At 42.0% G+C, this 17,872-nt stretch overlaps 1 protein-coding gene across 40 annotated transcripts in view; it reads right to left on the bottom strand.

Annotated features, from left to right (window-relative positions):
* TCF7L2 (transcription factor 7 like 2) overlaps window positions 1-17,872 on the bottom strand; it is a 207,761-nt gene that overhangs the window by 134,623 nt on the left and 55,266 nt on the right. The window contains exon 1 of one of the 40 annotated variants that reach the window (XM_082222637.1): window positions 719-922. The exons of the other annotated variants lie outside the window; for them this stretch is intronic. The gene's annotated coding sequence lies outside the window, so the exon portion shown is untranslated. Of the gene's footprint in view, window positions 1-718; window positions 923-17,872 lie in introns of those variants that run through there. 40 annotated transcript variants of the gene reach the window in all.

The following is a 17,872-nucleotide window of genomic DNA, read 5'->3' as shown; positions in this document are numbered from 1 at the left end:
AGGTCTTCGGGCTGAAATAACGTAAATTCATTTCATAGCCCCAATATTAGACAGTACTCTGGGCACAACCACGGACTAAAATGCTGAACTAGCACAGCTAAAGTCAAGGTGGATAAAAACAACTTTCTTAGCAAACATGCTACAACTGCCCTCTGAGAGTGGAAGTCCAGTACCAGCTGGAAAAACTCTGCTGGTGCAATGTAGTATTGTGTCTTCACTGCCATGGAGGAGGCTTCAATGAGAGCCACCTTAAGACTTCTGTATTATCGTCATCTCAAAGTCAACTTCATTGAACCTAGTTCCCCAGAAAATAAAGCTCTGCTGTGTGGGAAAGGGCACCATGCATTGTAACCTGACTGTTCCAGCTTCACACCCTACTTCATCTGCCCCTGACCTATTTCTGCTACCTCCCATTTCAATAGTAGCCTCCTAACTTCACTCCAAAGGCTTCCTGGCCCTCCAGAACACCTTTTCAGGAGTTCAGGGAACTATTATCAGGAGGGAACGGGCAAGAAAAACAGCTTTGTCTCCAACCGAATGAGACCCAGCTTCAAATAGTAATGTGCCTGTAACACTAAAACTCATTGCGACCGAGCTCCCTTCACCCCTGCCCCCAATAAAATAATTGAGGGGGCTCCCCCCACCAGCAGACAGCCATTGCCATTCAAATGGTGTTCACACGCCATATTTTGTGATTGATTATGCAAGCGGGACTTACCTGCGCCCCAATATTTTATTCAAGGTGGCCTGCCTGACAACGACAACAACAAAATAACAATTTCTGAGAGAGCTCAACACTCAGATTTCACAGTCAGCAAATAACCCAAAATGTAAGGAGAGTGGTCCCAACGAAGCCATATTTTCTAAGCCAATTTTAAATATGAAATGACTATGTGGTGCCACTCTCAAGGAACAGCTACACATTATTCATTGGCATCTCTGCATGCATGTGGTATTCATCACTGGGTGCACATCTTCCCCTTATAGCAGCATGTCTATGACCTCACAATCTCCAAGTGCTTACTAAAGCACTGGGAAACAAAGCCTACATACATAAAGTTATATGCACACATGCCCTCTAGCTGATCAGGAATCTAGAACATGGAAGGTTCCTGACTACAGGGGCACGCTTATGGGTGTACATACATGAAATTTTCTTTCTGATGGTCTGCAGGACCCATGAAAATGTCAGGCTGGGGCTGGAGGGTGCAGTTCTGCTCCTCCTGCCTGTGTAAACCACAAATATGGAAGCTAACAATAATTCTGTTAACTTGACATACTCATCTTCCAACACACTTTTATGGAGATAACATGAATATGATGGTGGAGGAGTAGTGACTGTGGTGGAGAACTGGTGGAAAGAAAAATGGTTTATTAACTTTCCCATCTTCCCTGTTTCTCCTTGCATTAATTCCACTACTCGTGGACCTGGGCATCTCAAATTTCAGCAGCATCCTGTGCAATGCTAAAATCTGGCATGTGCACCCTGCCTCTTGCCTTCCACTAGATGTCATAGTTGTGGTGCCCCCTGAAGCACCCCAGAAGCTCTGCACCAGGTGCAAGCTCACCATCTGCACTCCCCCACATTTGCCTTTGATTCCTCACATAATTTTTTTCCTGTAGATATGCTTAATGACAGTTTTGGAGCCCAGCTGGAGTAAAACTGGTTTGGGGGACATCTTCAAGTGCTTTAAAACACTTAAAGCAACTCCTCTCATCCACTTAGTCGCCCTTGAAAATGCCCTAGTCTGCTTAATGATACAGATGTACTTTTATGCTTAATTCATTTTCTTTTCTTAACTTCCAAGTACTACTACCTCTAGCATACTACTATGATGACTATAGGGGTCATTTTAAACATGAGTAATCCAGTTTTCTCCCAATGTTGAACATGACAAAAAAAGGAATGAATTGCTAAATATGCTCTTAAGTAAACCCATAAAATTTCAAACTGAATTTTCTGTCACGTCCTTTGTGGCTTTTCCTGTGAATAGGCCTTCACTGTAACAAGGGGTTACTTCAAAACATTTGGCTCCAAAGATTACTGCCTCTCTCTCACCAAAAAACCCCCCAAAACCAACAACCCAGAGACTTGCAAAATTCTCTCTTCCCTAGGGTCAGTGGGGAAATAGAAAAACAAGCAGGATGCTTGAATACAGAAAATGTCATCTCAGTAAAACAGAAAAAAAGATTGGAAGTTGCTGAGCTAATATTAAAAACAGAAACATTCTGGTCTCACAGGAGAAGGTGGGAATGCTTTTAAAGTCCCAGCAGAAAACTTAAACTTTTCACTGTGCTCTCATTCTTCTGCACATTCTTTTGGTTGAAACCTTTTTTGGGGGGAGGGAGGGAAGAGGGAGGATGTGTGCGCACAGATGCCCTAGGATGATGCAAAAAGGTCAACTGTCCTCTTGGTTAATTTTGTCAGTTGTGAAACAAAATTTTCAGGGTGGGGGATTTATGTCAGGCTGACCTTCGGAAGAGACCAGCTACTCCCCTGAACAATAAAAATAAAAAAATCTTGCTGCCTCAGCCAGAAACCTCCTGCCACTCAAGTATCATCTTGCTGTAACAAATTACTCCTAACCCAGGATTACAGCTCTTTCCAAATCCCTCCTAGAGAGCAGAGAAATAAACATTCCCTCCCAGGATTCAAGACCAGTTGTTTCCCCTATCAATAATCCTTTTCTCTATTTGCTTCTTCTACAGCATTAGCCTGGGAGGCCAGCAAAACCACTTGCACCCATTTTCCTTTCAACCCATAAGCTTGAATGTCTCAATTGTCCATTAGAAAAGTAAAAGATGCAAGGCTGAAATCCTCGCACAATGGTTAACTATCTCCACACACTTGTGATTTGATAGGACACTACAAACGTCTAATCCAAGTCACTCAGCGCAGGCCCACAGCCTCCCTACCAGCCAACACCAGCCCAAATTATTTCATGAAATGTTCAGATGTGAAGGAACAAACCATTCAAAGTGAACCCCGGGGTGGGGGTGGGGGGTTAAAAGAATTGTGGAAATGATGTTTGGGAAAACAAACCCTTTGGGTTTGCTGGAGAAATATAGGCTATCTCCTCAAAAGCTCAGCATTTCAATCAACACACTTTTTAATATAGTTTGAGCAATAGGCAGGAAAGGAGGAACCTCTTTTTGTATAGGAACCGGTTAAAGTTGTTGCGTTTCTTCCTCTACCCAAGTGAATTTCTATCGAAATTCTAAAAATCAGAAAGAATTTTTATATTGGCACACTGCTTGTTCGTGACAGAGGGTTGACTCCAACTAAGTTAGAGCAAACTCACTGAAATTATTGGATGTAAATTAAGAGTGCAAGAGTGAGGCCACATCTTCCAGGCTGAGTGATATAGGATGTAGCAGATCTTGGGCTTGGTTTGGCTGAGGTAAAGTAAAGGTAAAGGGACCCCTGACCATTAGGTCCAGTCATGACCGACTCTGGGGTTGCGGCGCTCATCTCGCTTTATTGGCCAAAGGAGCCGGCATACAGCTTCTGGGTCATGTGGCCAGCATGACTAAGCCGCTTCTGGCAAACCAGAGCAGCGCACGGAAACACTGTGTACCTTCCCGCCGGAGCAGTATCTATTTATCTACTTGCACTTTGCCGTGTTTTCGAACTGCTAGGTTGGCAGGAGAAGGGACTGAGCAACGGGAGCTCACCCCATCGAGGGGATTCGAACCGCCGACCTTCTGATTGGCAAGGCCTAGGCTCTGTGGTTTAACCCACAGTGCCACCCGTGTCCCTTGGCTGAGGTACTTTGGTTTAAATCCCTAACTCCAGTTTAGCCGATAGAACTGTTGTTTTGTTGAAAAGGTGGCCAACAGTTTTTTAAAATACATAAAAAAGATTAGTGGAAACCGTTACTGGCGTTTGGTGCAAAAAAACAAACAAAAAAACACACCAGCAATAACAGTCTTTTTGAACTTCCGGGAACGGAACATGCAGGAATGAGTTTAATGCATACAGTGATCTAAACCGGCAAAGCAGCTTCACCATGTAAAACATTAATGATTAATGAGGCTTGTATTGATTTGTTTTCATTTTATCGAAATCAAAATATTACGCAAGACAAGAGGCCAGTAAATAAGGAGTAAACACGAACATTTAAATATTAATGAGTGGCGCTTTCCAGGCTTAAAACGCACATAAGCCTGCTCCCAAGAAGATGTAATAAGCAAAACACAGAAGGTGGAGTATTAAAGGACATAATTTGGCCTCCTTCGTGTTTCACTTCCTGCTGACATTTGTTCCCTGTGCCAAATATTTGTGGTAGTGGATGAGAGGGATTCTTGCAGGGTGTGGGGGGGGACAAGGAGAGGTAGGAAGCAATGTGAATGCCTCCTCTCTCATTTCCAGGCTGAAGAATGCCCAGCACACTGACTGAGAACCTCTGACCACATTTCCCCCCAGTAGACAAAACAGCACCACAGGCATCTCAACCACTAAGCCACTCCCACCCACTCCACTAAACCACAATATTCAACTATGGGCCAAACACTCTCAGCCCTTAGGCTACAGCAAAAAGGGAATATAAGGGGCCCGTGGACTTTTAAAACCTTTAAATAACTTGAAAGGATACACTTGTTCCTAAGCATAGATCAGCTGTAAATAACAGGCGTCACCCACAAGGTTACTTTTGATATTGATTTTTATTTAAAGGATTGTGGTTTTCAGGAGTAGGAAATATGACAGGCCACTGTTCACATTTTGTCGTTATGCAAGTGCACGAGTGCAAACAGGCACACGCACACACAAATAAAATAGGAATATTCCTGTTTATTTTTAAAGCAGCTTTACTTAAAATAACTCCACCACATAAAGGTTAAAACAAGAAGGATTCAGCTATATTTGCAGTACAGTCAGCTATGCAGTCGGCAGCAACAAACCAGTAGAGAGCATACATGTGAAACAAAATAAACAGCACTCCAAAGTGAGATAGTAAATTTTGTAGATACTTGCACATTGTCAATCATTTGGTTAAAGAGCATTAACAGTGGCCAAAATACTTCTCAGCAGAACCGCTAAAAAGAATGCACAATGCCAATAAATGCATTACTGTTCAAAGGCTGCTCATATCCCAAATAGACACCTCATCTCATCAACACAAGCAGAGAGCCACAGCACATCTAGAGTCTGTCTCAATCATCATGTCACTTATATCAAAACATAGGGCCATGGGAGGAACCCATGATGATAGAGAGTACAGTCGTTCCTTGGTTCTCAAACTTAATCCGTTCAACTCCTGAAACGGTTCAAAAACCAAGACACGGCTTCCGTGTTTGCGGCATTCGAGAGCCAAAACATGCGAGTACCAAGGCGTTCGAGAACCAAGGTGTGACTGTGCTTCTATTTGTGATGTTAGAAAACACAAAATATAGATAAAGCTCAAATAATGAGTAAAAGGTGAGCAAAAAATAATGGCACAATAGTGCTTTTACACCCACTATAAGATCTTTTAAGACCTACAGCAATTGGGTAATAGAAATAGTACTGAGCCTTAAGAGTACCAATACATTTCTCATACATTAACTCATTGTAATTCTTGCAGAGTAAAGTAAATCAGGATTACCACCTCCATGTTGCAATGGCAAACTGAGGCTGAGATGAAAACAGAAGCGGGCCTAAGTCAAGCTAGTGAGTTGGTAGCATGGTAGTGATTCAAAGTGAGGTACCTTCGATACGTAGGTCGTTCTTTAGCCAGCATTGTATAACATTCTAAGTAGCTACGATTCAGCAAAACCATACAAAACTATAATCCTCATGTATCTACAGCCCACATTTCTCTGCTATGGTTGGGCTTATACCATATCCCTACATATCTGAGCCATACATCTATGAACATTTTCCTTCTTCCTTTTCCCTCCCACCCAAGCCATACCAGTTTCTTTCTTTCCAACAACTCCAAGATTTGGTATTTCATCTCTGCGTGTTAAATCCCTAGAATATGCTTTGTTCTTTCGTATGATACTGAACCATTTTCTTAACTAACCATTCCTGCATCTGTGGCTTCTCTTTAGAAAATTCACAAAACCTCTCTCCTCCCTTGATAACTGCAGCCCTACTGAGGCATATCACTCACTTGTATGGCATAACTGTGGGGACTGAACTTTTAGCAACATTTTGTCTCTCCCCTCAAACAACCATGGCCTGCAGCTGTCTGAAGAGAAAGGGTAATAATAATAATAATAATAAATTTAATTTATATCCCACCCTCCCCAGCCGAAGCCGGGCTCAGGGCAGCTAACAACAATAAAACAGTACAAAAGTACAGCATAAACAACATTCTAAAATCATTCATTATAAAATTAATTATTTCAAGCCACTGGCAACCATTGGGCCAGAGCTCCGCGAAGATTGCCGAGGGAGTCAGGCTGTGCCCTGGCCAAAGGCCTGGTGGAACAGCTCTGTCTTGCAGGCCCTGCGGAAAGATGTCAAGTCCCGCAGGGCCCTGGTCTCTTGTGACAGAGTGTTCCACCAGATCGGAGCCACAGCCGAAAAAGCCCTGGCTCTAGTTGAGGCCAGCCTAACTTCTCTGTGGCCTGGGACCTTCAAGATGTTTTTATTTGAAGACCGTAAAGTTTCTCTGTGGGGCATACCAGGAGAGGCGGTCCTGTAGGTACGAGGGTCCTAGGCCGTATAGGGCTTTAAAGGTTAAAACCAGCACCTTAAACCTGATCCTGTACTCCACCGGGAGCCAGTGCAGCTGGTGTAGCACCGGGTGAATGTGATCTCGCAGCGAAAACCTCGTAAGGAGTCTCGCTGCAGCATTCTGCACCCGCTGGAGTTTCTGGGTCAGTCTCAAGGGCAGCCCCACGTAGAGCGAGTTACAATAATCCAGTCTGGAGGTGACCATCGCGTGGATCACAGTGGCTAGGTCAGGGCAAGAGAGGTAAGGAGCCAGCAGAGGCTCCAACCACGCAGAGGTTGGCCACAGGATGCCGGACTGATCCAAGAGCTCTTCGTGTGTTCAAAAATAATGACGAAAACACCATATATACAAGTAACGCCTGAGTCAGGCTTATGATGGCCAACTTTTGAAATCCCTGCACTGGCTTCCTGCTACACTTCCAGAGAACTACTCCTTATTTTAAAAGCTCTACATCCTTCAGTTTCACAACAACTTTCTTCTCACCTTATGACACCTTCTAAAACTCTCAGAGATTCACCTACTACAAGCCTGTTATATTTTTGTTGCCCTTTCCAGTCTTTGTGCTTTCCATCGTTCTACTTCCTATATGCGGAAGTATAATAACAAAGTCCCACAAACAAACAGTCTTCTCTAAGCTACCCTTGCCTTTAAAAAAATCTGTAATTGCCATTTGATAGACTCCTCCCCACTTCTTTACTGTTTCTTCTTCCCTCCTCATCAAATACTATTACAATGCATATAATTTAGCAACAATCCATTTCCTTCCAGTTGCCACTAGGTAAATCTACTGCAGTAAGTGCTAGAAGTAAATTTATTCACCTGCTTCATCACTCACCTATACATCTACCAACTCTCCTACACCTGTGGGCATTTGACTATCTTTTCCTTTAACTGTGCAAAGGAGAAAAGGGGTGACCTATTAAAATCTGCATTTCATGACTTTACTCTTCTGGGCTTACTTGATAGCAACAGTAGAAATCTTCCTGAATCACAAAGTAAAGGGGATATATTTGTTGGCCAATCAATTTGTTGTTGTTGTTTAGTTGTGTCCAACTCTTCATGACCTCATGGACCAGAGCATGCCAGGCACTCCTGCCTCCCGCAGTTTTGTCAAATTCAGGTTGGTAGTTTTGAGAACATTGTCCAACCATCTCGTCCTCTGTCAATTTGCATCTCATAGCAAACTTCTATCAGCAGGAGATATGCACATCTGGAAGCTTTTGCTCTCTGCATCCATATTTGTGCCTCTTGAATTTGGATACTTTGTGCATGAGCTGTGTGTGTGTGTGTGTGTGTGTGTGTGTGTCACACTTAAAATAGACACACACATTAAATCAAATATCCAAGGTTTAAAACCTTTTGTCAATGAAAAATGTCAAGCTTTAACACGATTTGAAACTGGAGAAACTGTTGAATTTCATTACAGCTGTTCAACCTTTTCTTTTTTTATTTAAGCAACAAAAAAATCTTTTTATTAGGAGGGAAGGGAAGGGGGTGGGAGAAATCGACAGCTCCACTAGCCAGAGGCACTTTGCAAGCAGGAAAGTAGAACTCAAGATGTGGGCAGGCCTCAGGTTTCAGCGCCTCAGGGCATATCCAAGAGACACCAATGTATTTACTGAACAGCCAGTAAAGCAAAGGCTCCAATCTTATAACATGTTATAATCTTATATTTTATGAGAGTCCACGGTAAGTTTTCAAGGTTCAAGCAGGGGGTACAATTGGTTAGGAGAAATACAGAGAGGACTTATTATCCACCTATCCTTTAGAAGATAAAATAACTTGCATATGTGTAGCTGCAAACTAAGATAATTTAATTACTCTGCCTCATTTCATAATAGATACTAACTCCTCGAATAGAAAACTCTATTCTAGTCTCTAGCTGTGCAACAGAAAAATATAACAGCCTCTAGTTCGCACTGTGTCTATGAACATGCATATCACACACACACACACACACACACAATATTACTGCATCACACACTATTTGAATAAGGATACTTCACTCAAACATTTGCATGTGTGGCAAAGGCAGTCACCTTAGGGACCTTTCGACTTAAAAGACCTTTGAATGCAAGGTCCTGGCAGTGTAATCCGCTGTCCTGCACATAAGAAGCTTACAACTCACACAAATGTTGTGTCAGGCTTTACTAAAGAATATGCAATGATCCAATAGCAGCTAATCTACTGAACCATCTTCCTGAGATGATGCGTGGTGGCTCAAGCCAACGCAAGGGAATCTGCTGGGCACAGTGGCGAAAATGTTCCCTCTGCACTCTGGCCTGGTTCTCTCTACCTTCCTCTACCCAATAAGCGAGTGGCTGAACAATCCAGAATTCAGCTGTTAACCATAGCTTTCCACTGTGTGCAAATCCAGAAACAGCTCACAGACAAGTCAAGTGCAAATGCACCCATTGTGTGAGTTTGCTGTAAATAGTAATAACAACAATGACAAAACAACGTAGGTAGGTGGTGGTGGTCATATCTATTATACAGAAGTGTTTGGATTTGAGTTTGGATTTGATATCCCGCTTTAACACTACCCAAAGGAGTCTCAAAGTGGCTAACATTCTCCTTTCCCTTTCTCCTCCACAACAAACACTCTGTGAGGTGAGGCTGAGAGACTTCAAAGAAGTTTGACTGGCCCAAGGTCACCCAGCAGCTGCGTGTGGAGGAGCGGGGATGCGAACCCGGTTCCCCAGATTACAAGTTTACCACTCTTAACCACTACACCACACTGGGCAAATTCCCAAAATCTTATTCTTTATTGAAACAGATGATTAACAGTGTGCATTCTATACAGATGCATAAAAGGTGGCTTTGTTGCAGGTTAGATTTGGGCTTCTAGTCCACTGTTGTCTACTTGGATTGGAAGAGGCCTTTCACATCACCTGCTGCCTGATCCATTTTTCTGGGACCTTCTAAATACAAAGTACGTGCTTTACCACTGAGCTACAAACGCTTCCATGTTTCTGTATTTGGTCTACCAACAAAACCCACCCATTGTCTATCCCAATGGCATTATGTCACTTAAAGAGGAAAGACAATGAGATTCTTGGCAGCAGTATAAAAGCAGAAGGCAGGAGGACTGCCTAACATTGGAATCCCCTTGGAGATTCTCCTATTGGCTTCTCAGTCTTTAGTCAGATCCTCCAATTTTTTTCCTTCTTTGTCCCCCTTGTTTATATACATGAGGTCTAGAAACACACTTTTTAAAATAAAATAAGAAATGAAAGGAATTTTTAGAATTTTTAGATCCTGTGCATATTATTTTATAGTGTTTGGTCAAGATGCAGCGTGGATTCACGCAGGAAGTCTTTTGGCTTGTACATTCTGCATCTGACTACTTTCCACTACTGTGATCATATTGATGAGGCAGGGAAAATATCAAAACTGACAACCAATCCATGTAAATAGGAGGGCCTGGTTGTGAAGCGCAGTATCTAGACAAGGCAGGTTGCTATGATCACTAAATGCCATGCCTGCAATACCACATGAATCATTTGAGTTCTTTATTGCATAGTGCTCATGACTGTAGAAGTTTCATTTTTTTAAAAAAGAGGAAAAAGCTGTCATTCATCCTAATGCAAATTAAGCTCTCTCCTTTTTTTAAATACACAACATTTGGGTCAGTTTCCAGGGAAATGTTGCTGAATTGCCCATGTTTACTCCAGCTCCAGCAATGCAGCACAACCTTCAGTCAAGCTATTAACTTGAATGTTGAACTTCACAGCCTGGCTGTCTTTCTCAGCCATCCTTTTGATGTTACCTCCAAAGCAAAAGATCAAAGGCTCCAAGTGTGGTGAGGGGAAGTCCCAGGCTCTTAGCCTACCAGCCTGTGATATATGTTAAAATCCTGGCCAAAAAAAGAGAGAGAGAGCACGAGAGAGAGCGCACAAGGGAGGGGGAAGAGAGGTGGGGGGAAGGAAAGAAAGAAAAACCAGCAAAGGAAAAGTGTCCAAGCAAGGCACCAATGTGAGGATTTGACAGAATAAAGCTCCTATTTATTTTTTTAAAAAATCCACACAGAACAGAGCGGGTTTTTTTAAAAAAAGAAGAAGTTCTGGCATCAACTGCATTTCTAATTGTGTGTTCAATTTGACAACTTATCCACTTACAATTTTCATGTACTGCTTCACCTCACAGCATTAAATTATTTATTCCTTCACCACTGAGAGGACACAATTTAAATCAGGATTTCAGTGTGCCAGGGGTAGAGAAACCAAAACACAGCTTACCTCCGCTTTTTAATGAGCTCACAATCTAGATACACTGCGGCTCGGACAGTTTTATAGAGTCTTCTATCCAAAGTGTCCTGAAGAATCTTTCCAGCTAACAGAATCCAAGTGTGTGTTTGTTTGTTTGTTTGTGTGTGTGTGTGTGTTTTGAAATGTTATAACTTGTCCTTCCAATATATTTGCATCCCTTGCAACAATTTAAAACAAAACAAGTCCATAAAAGAAATAAAAGCAACAACATAAAAATGGAAGCACTGAAAAACATTTCCAATGTGAGGGCCTCCCACCAATCACCATCATCATCAGCTAAGTGAGACAAATGCTTGCCAGAACTGGGAAATTTTAACCAGTTGTTTTTTTTTGTTTTTTTAATGACAGGTTACATAGGGACGCGGGTGGCGCTGTGGGCTAAAGCCTCAGCGCCTAGGGCTTGCCGATCGAAAGGTCGGCGGTTCGAATCCCCGCGGCGGGGTGCGCTCCCGCTGCTCGGTCCCAGCGCCTGCCCACCTAGCAGTTCGAAAGCACCCCCGGGGGCAAGTAGATAAATAGGTACCGCTTACCAGCGGGAAGGTAAACGGCGTTCCGTGTGCGGCTCTGGCTCGCCAGAGCAGCGTTGTCACGCTGGCCACGTGACCCGGAAGTGTCTTCGGACAGCGCTGGCCCCCGGCCAATAGATGTGAGATGGGCGCACAAACCCCAGAGTCTGTCAAGACTGGCCCGTTTGGGCAGGGGTACCTTTACCTTTACCTTTACATAGGGTGAGATATTCCACAATCAGGGTGCAACAACGGAGAAGGCCCTCTCTCTCTTATCCTGAATGCTCATGCTTCAGCCATTGATGGGACATATAGAAAATCATTTCAAATATATCATAGGGAGCAGAAAGTCTGGGACAGGAGGACACAAGTAGAGCAAGGTAACAAAAATATAGTGAACGAAAACACAGTGAGCACTGAGCAGCTACTGGAAGCTAGAGCCATCCCCAGGAAATAAGAGCAAAAATCTGTTGAGACTTTGGTAGTAATAAGTCATAGTATAAAATAAAAAAATTCCTTCCAGTAGCACTTTAAAGACCAACTAAGTTAGTTCTTTGTATGAGCTTTCGAGTGCATACACACTTCTTCAGATACACTGAAGCAGAAGTTGCCAGACCCTTCTATATAGTGAGAAGGTGGGGAGGGGTATTACTCAGAAGGTGGTGGGAATGGGAGATTGGCAGATAGCTGAGATGAGCCTGTTGACGACTCTTAACGACTGCAATAGGTCTTACAGGAAAAGGCAAGGGGTGAGAAGGTGAAAAATGGCTTAGTCATGTATAATGAGATAAGAATCCAATGTCTTTGTTCAGACCAGGTCTCTCCATGGTTTTAAGTTTGGTAATGAGTTGCAATTCAGCAGCTTCTCTTTCCAGTCTATTTCTGAAATTCCTTTGTAGTAAAACAGCTACTTTGAGATCTTGTATAGAATGTCCTGGGAGATTGAAGTGTTCTCCTACTGGTTTCTCTGTTTTGTGATTCTTGATGTCAGATTTATGTCTGTTTATTCTTTGGCGTAAGGTTTGGCCTGTTTGTCCAATATAGAGAGCTGAAGGACACTGTTGGCATTTGATGGCATACACAATGTTAGACGATGAGCAATTAAATAGTCCCGAGATGGTATGTGTGATGTTGTTGGGGCCAGTAATGGTGTTGTCCGGGTGTATGTGGCAGCAAAGTTGGCATCTGGGTTTATTGCAGGCTCTGATGGCAGTGTCCGTGTTAAGTCTGGTTGTAGTATTATTGTGGGTTAGGAGTTGTTTAAGATTGGGTGGCTGTCTGTAGGCAATGAAAGGTCTTCCTCCCAGAGCCTGAGAAAGAGAACTGTCATTGTCCAGGAGAGGTTGTAGATCTCTGATGATGCGTTGTACTGTTTTAACTTGGGAGCTGTATGTGATGACTAGAGGTGTTCTGTTATTTTCTTTTTTGGGTCTGTCTTGCAGCAAGTTCTCTCTGGGTATCAGTCTGGCTCTGTTGATCTGTTGTCTAACTTCATCTGCTGGGTATTTTTAGTTCTGAAAAGGTTTGCTGTAGATCTCTTAGGTGAGAGTCCCTGTCTGTAGAATTGGAACAGATGCGGCTGTAACGTAGTGCCTGGCTATATACAATGGACTGTTTGGTATGTTTGGGATGGTAGCTAGAGGCATGTAGATATGTTTGTCGGTCAGTTGGTTTATGGTATAAGGTAGTGTCTATGCGCCCATCCTGTATTTTTATAGTAGTGTCCAAAAAATGTATTTCTTGCATGGATTGATTCATTGTTAGGTTGATTGTGGGGTGAAAATCATTAAATTTCTGGTGAAAGGTGTCCAGGGTCTGTTGACCATGTGTCCAGATGATAAAAATATCGTCAATGTATCGTGGGTACAAGAGAGGTTTGAGTGGGTAGGAGTTTAGGAAACGTTCTAAATCTGCCATGAAGATGTTGGCATACTGTGGGGCCATGCGGGTGCCCATTGCTGTGCCGCAATGGAGTATAGTTCACTCCAATTACTCTATAGCTTGCTGTTGTGTAGCTTATACCATTGAAAAGGCAGAGACATTTTGGCAAAGCTCAAACACAAAAACCAAATGAGTTCCATCGACATCTTCTGCTTAATTAAAGCACACTCTGTATGCAGTGCACAGATGCAACTATGCCTAATATTTTGGAGAGGGCATATGTGAAGCCAAACAAGACTTTGACTAGGAATGGCCATGCAATCTTAGCTCATATCCGTTGGGCAAAGCCTGTAGTACTTATGTGCAATACCTTTGCAACAATGTACTTTCTTCAAATTACAAGTGCAATAAAATATACCAACCACCTGAGAAAGTTTGAGTAAGCTAAATCAAGTCAGAGCCTAAATCCCATACAGGTAATCTTGGATAGTAAGGTTAGCATGACCTACACCACAGCAGGAATGGGATTTCTGACAATCCTAGATGTTATATTGGAAGTGAAGGCGTTTCTAATTTTGAATATGGAAAGTTTCACATTCCTACACACCAAGTTTGTAAACTGCCACTCACCAGGGGCAAGCAAATATACTTTTAACGTTATGAAGTGAGGAGGATTTGTAAAACGAAGAAAAAGTCAGTTTGTGTCTCTCAGTTGACTCACGCCTGCATGTGTGAGCAGGTGGATTAGGAATTTTTAATACAAATTTTTAATAAATAATTTTGTAGATTTGTTTGCAGTGTTTCTAGACAGGAACATGCATTCATGAGGGACAAGCATACACAGCCAGAAATATACTGAAAGCTTTTACTGCAGCCAATCAACTAGCAAGCGGGATTTATTTAAAACCAGCTTGCCCATTCAGCTGCACAAAGAATTTGCAAAACATTTCCACCAGCATAAGCCAAGGGTTCTAGTGGTCTACGTGGTGGGGCAGAACTGTAAAACCACCCTCTTGATACTGGCATTGGTGCAGCTTACTGGAATGGGGCAAAGCAGGGGTGAGGCTGGGGTGACATGGGCACACTGGCAGAACAAATCCTTGACCTAGTCCTGTCCAAATAAGCTGTAGTGGCACTGGTGTTAGGATGAGAGTTCTGCGGTTCTGTTCTATGGGCCTCAGTTGGGCCCTAGAAGAAACATAACCATCAAATAATTTAGCTGTTAGGCCATGAAAATTCCACATATCTGAATCAGTGAAAAACAATGAACTGAGTCTGATTAGGACTGCCTTCCTAAAAAAAAAACGATTGTCCATTGTTGAGGAAGTAGCTTCTGCTTATTCAACAGTAAGACACAAGGTTCTCACGACAAAAAGAAGAACTTCCTCAGAGTCATCAACCTGTCTTCTCTTTCTCGGATTATTCTTTGAAAAGTTCATTTAGAAAACCAAAACCAAAATATGTACTGCATTTGAACAACAGTGGGAAGAACAGATATTCAGAAACTACCGGTGTCCTGGGATTTTGCCCTAAGTCAGTGAGCAAACAGGACCTCACAGTGTGGAACTCAGTCTCTCAAGATAATCACGTTAGTTTTTCCCACCGTACCTTTTTAAAAAGATGTTTCAAATAAAATCAGTACTCTAGGTGCTTTTAGGAGACTCACTGTTGGTTCCTCTTTAAATTATTCTCTCTTTTTATTCCCTTTTTCAGACGTATTTAACATTATTAATGTGTCAGCTGGCAGTATATGCGCATGCAATATCAATTACTATGAGACCCTATCGTGGTATAATGATCACATAACCCTGAGACTACGAGCATCTCAATGAAATAACAGTCCCTGCACCCCAGCCATACTTCCAGGGGGTTTTTTAAATCATTATACGTAGCATCATGTGACTGCACCGTGGACAGATGAAGTCAATTGGGAGTAAGGGCACTTCTCCTGCTCTGAATTGGAGGTGGGAGAATGGGGTAATGATGGCAGTTGACACATGTCAGGGAAGGAAAGAAACTACAGCTGCTATTTCAGCCCCTGCCATGCAGAGGTTACATGTACTTCCCCTCCTGTGGTTTCACATCCTGCATGGTACAACCTATAACATGGGTAAACACTTAGCTGTTCACAACCCATGAACAGCGCAGTAAAGTCGATATGTCCTAAACCAGACTCAATCAGCAGGCACATCTGATCTATGCCTAATCCAACAAGTGATACACATATAGGAGCCTACTTACAAATACAAAAACAAAAAAACAAAACAAAAAAAACCCCTTTGCTATACTGGGGCTCTGGTGCTGATAATGGCCCCACAGACTCAGAAGAATCCAAAATAAAGTTGGCAGAAAACTGAATTAAAATCCTGTACTGCATTCCATTCCTATAATAATACAGGAAGAGGCAAATTATGTTTGCCCAGAATAAATACCTGCCAGTAATAAGCTTCTATTCAGGGATTATATGAAGATTGTGGGGGAGGAAATTAACACCTCACCAACAATGTCAATTTTATCAAGACAAAAATAGCAAAGGGGAATAATTGAGAACAAAAATAGACGAACATCTTATTCAAACTTTGCCTAGTAGTAAACTACCATGTACAGTCTTACATTTCTTTAAGAGAGAGAAAGGAAAGAAGTATTTCTAAAAATATAAAACCCTGTATCAAAGTCCTTTCTAATTTGTGTCACTGCCACCAACATTTTGTCTGGGCTCCTAACTGCCCTACAATTGCATTCAATTTCCATTCCCTCCCATCAATAAACAAATATCCATGGTGAACAAAGTTTGACAGCAAACTTTATAAGCAGAAAGAAAGAAAGAAAGAAAGAAAGAAAGAAAGAAAGAACAGTAAGTATTTGGCATACACTTATAGCACATTTAATTTTACATACAGATTATATGATAGAGGGTGTTATCAATGCTACAGCAACTTTTATAGCATCATGAAGAGAATAAACTTCTCAAGTGCCAGCAGGTATTTCCAGCAACAATACTTGTCGTGTAGCTATGGATCACAAATTGAAAATATACACTTCTCTCCTAAAGCCCAGTCTTAGGGATTTATACACCTGACCCAATACCCCTCATTCCTTCAAAAGCACAAGAAAAATCCAGGTTAGGAGAACAAAAGATCTGATGCGAATTTAATGAGGATATCACATTCCATCCCCTTTTCCCACCTAAAAGAGATGTGAAAAGTTGCCTCCATCAACATGTAAAATTTCTCACAGAATTAAATCCTATAATCCCATTTAGCACAAATGAGGTAGAGCAGCACGTTTGTGCTTAAGACATTTTAGTCTCTTAAGAAAGTAACATTTTTTTAAATTGCTTCTCTTGAAGAGTGTTTGGGAAAGATTAAGAATCTCTCTATTTCATCTCTGTTGTTGGTATAGTGAAGTCAGGGGAGAGACACAGGCTTTTTCAGTATATAATCTTCCAAACATTGAGCTAAATTAATCTTTGAAATGGAATATACAGTATATTACACATTCTGGCTGGCTGTCTCTCTCTCTCAAATCAACAGCTTCATAGAAACAGTTGCTTACATCCAACAGTATTGATTAATGATTAAATTAATGATTAAAATTATCTGCGGCTTCTTTAATATCACATCACTGAATGATATTTCTACTTAGCCCCCAAAAGGAGCCGATAACTCCTTTCCACAGAGCAAAATAAATTGCAGATACTATTGGAAGACTGGAAACCAATCCATTCAGCTCCCCCTTTGGCAAATGACCTATCAAAAACAGTACAAGATTTTTGTTCAGCTCAGTCAACTGGGTTTTCTGCTTAACCCACAGGCATTTTTCCTGTTTCAAAGTTTCTATTAACTCCCTACTGATGTACCCTAAAAGAATTTTTAAGGGCTTGGAAGCACATAAATAAAATACTTTGTTGGACCGGCACAGCCAAATGAAAGTCTTTCTCCTGCAGTGGTGGTGATAAAAGTTTCAGTTGCAGCTATGCACAGAGACCTCCATAGATTTCTGATAGCTGAGATTGCCAACCAATCAGCAAAGCTGAGGAGCCCAGCTATGAGAGCTATCATTCCTGTTTAAGATGAGTGTCAAGGCAGAACTTTTATTTTGCAGAGCTCTAGCCATCTCTAGCCGCAAGGTCACAAGAACTGACCTCTCCGGTCAGCACTCTTTCAGTGATGAGGAATCTGGAAAAAGGAAAAGGAGGAAGAACATGGTGGGGAAGGAGCAAGACTGTGTGAAATCAGGAACAGGGGTGGGACATTAAAAGTTTGTTTCAAAGCCAATATGGTGCACTAAACCAGCCTTACCCAATCTGTTGCCCTCCAGGCGTTTTAGACTACAACTGGTATTGGCACCAGGAAGCACTTGATTGGTAGTGTAAAATATCTGGAGGTCAAAGCTGGTCCTAAACCCTCTTCCCCCTCACCTTGGCTCTGCGTGTTGAGATTTCAGGTCAGCAACTTAGCATGACTCAAAATGATGAAAAATGGAAGTGGAAATGGTATTAAACATTTTTGACCAAATGTGAGTGGGATTCATTTTTCTTTCTTTTTTTTAA

This window comes from Podarcis vaucheri (assembly GCF_965113315.1).
Source record: "Podarcis vaucheri genome assembly, chromosome: 5".
NCBI classification, from domain to species: Eukaryota; Metazoa; Chordata; class Lepidosauria; order Squamata; family Lacertidae; genus Podarcis; species Podarcis vaucheri.
The sequence above is the reverse complement of the archived record's forward strand: the minus strand, read 5'-3'. Positions and strand labels throughout refer to the sequence as shown.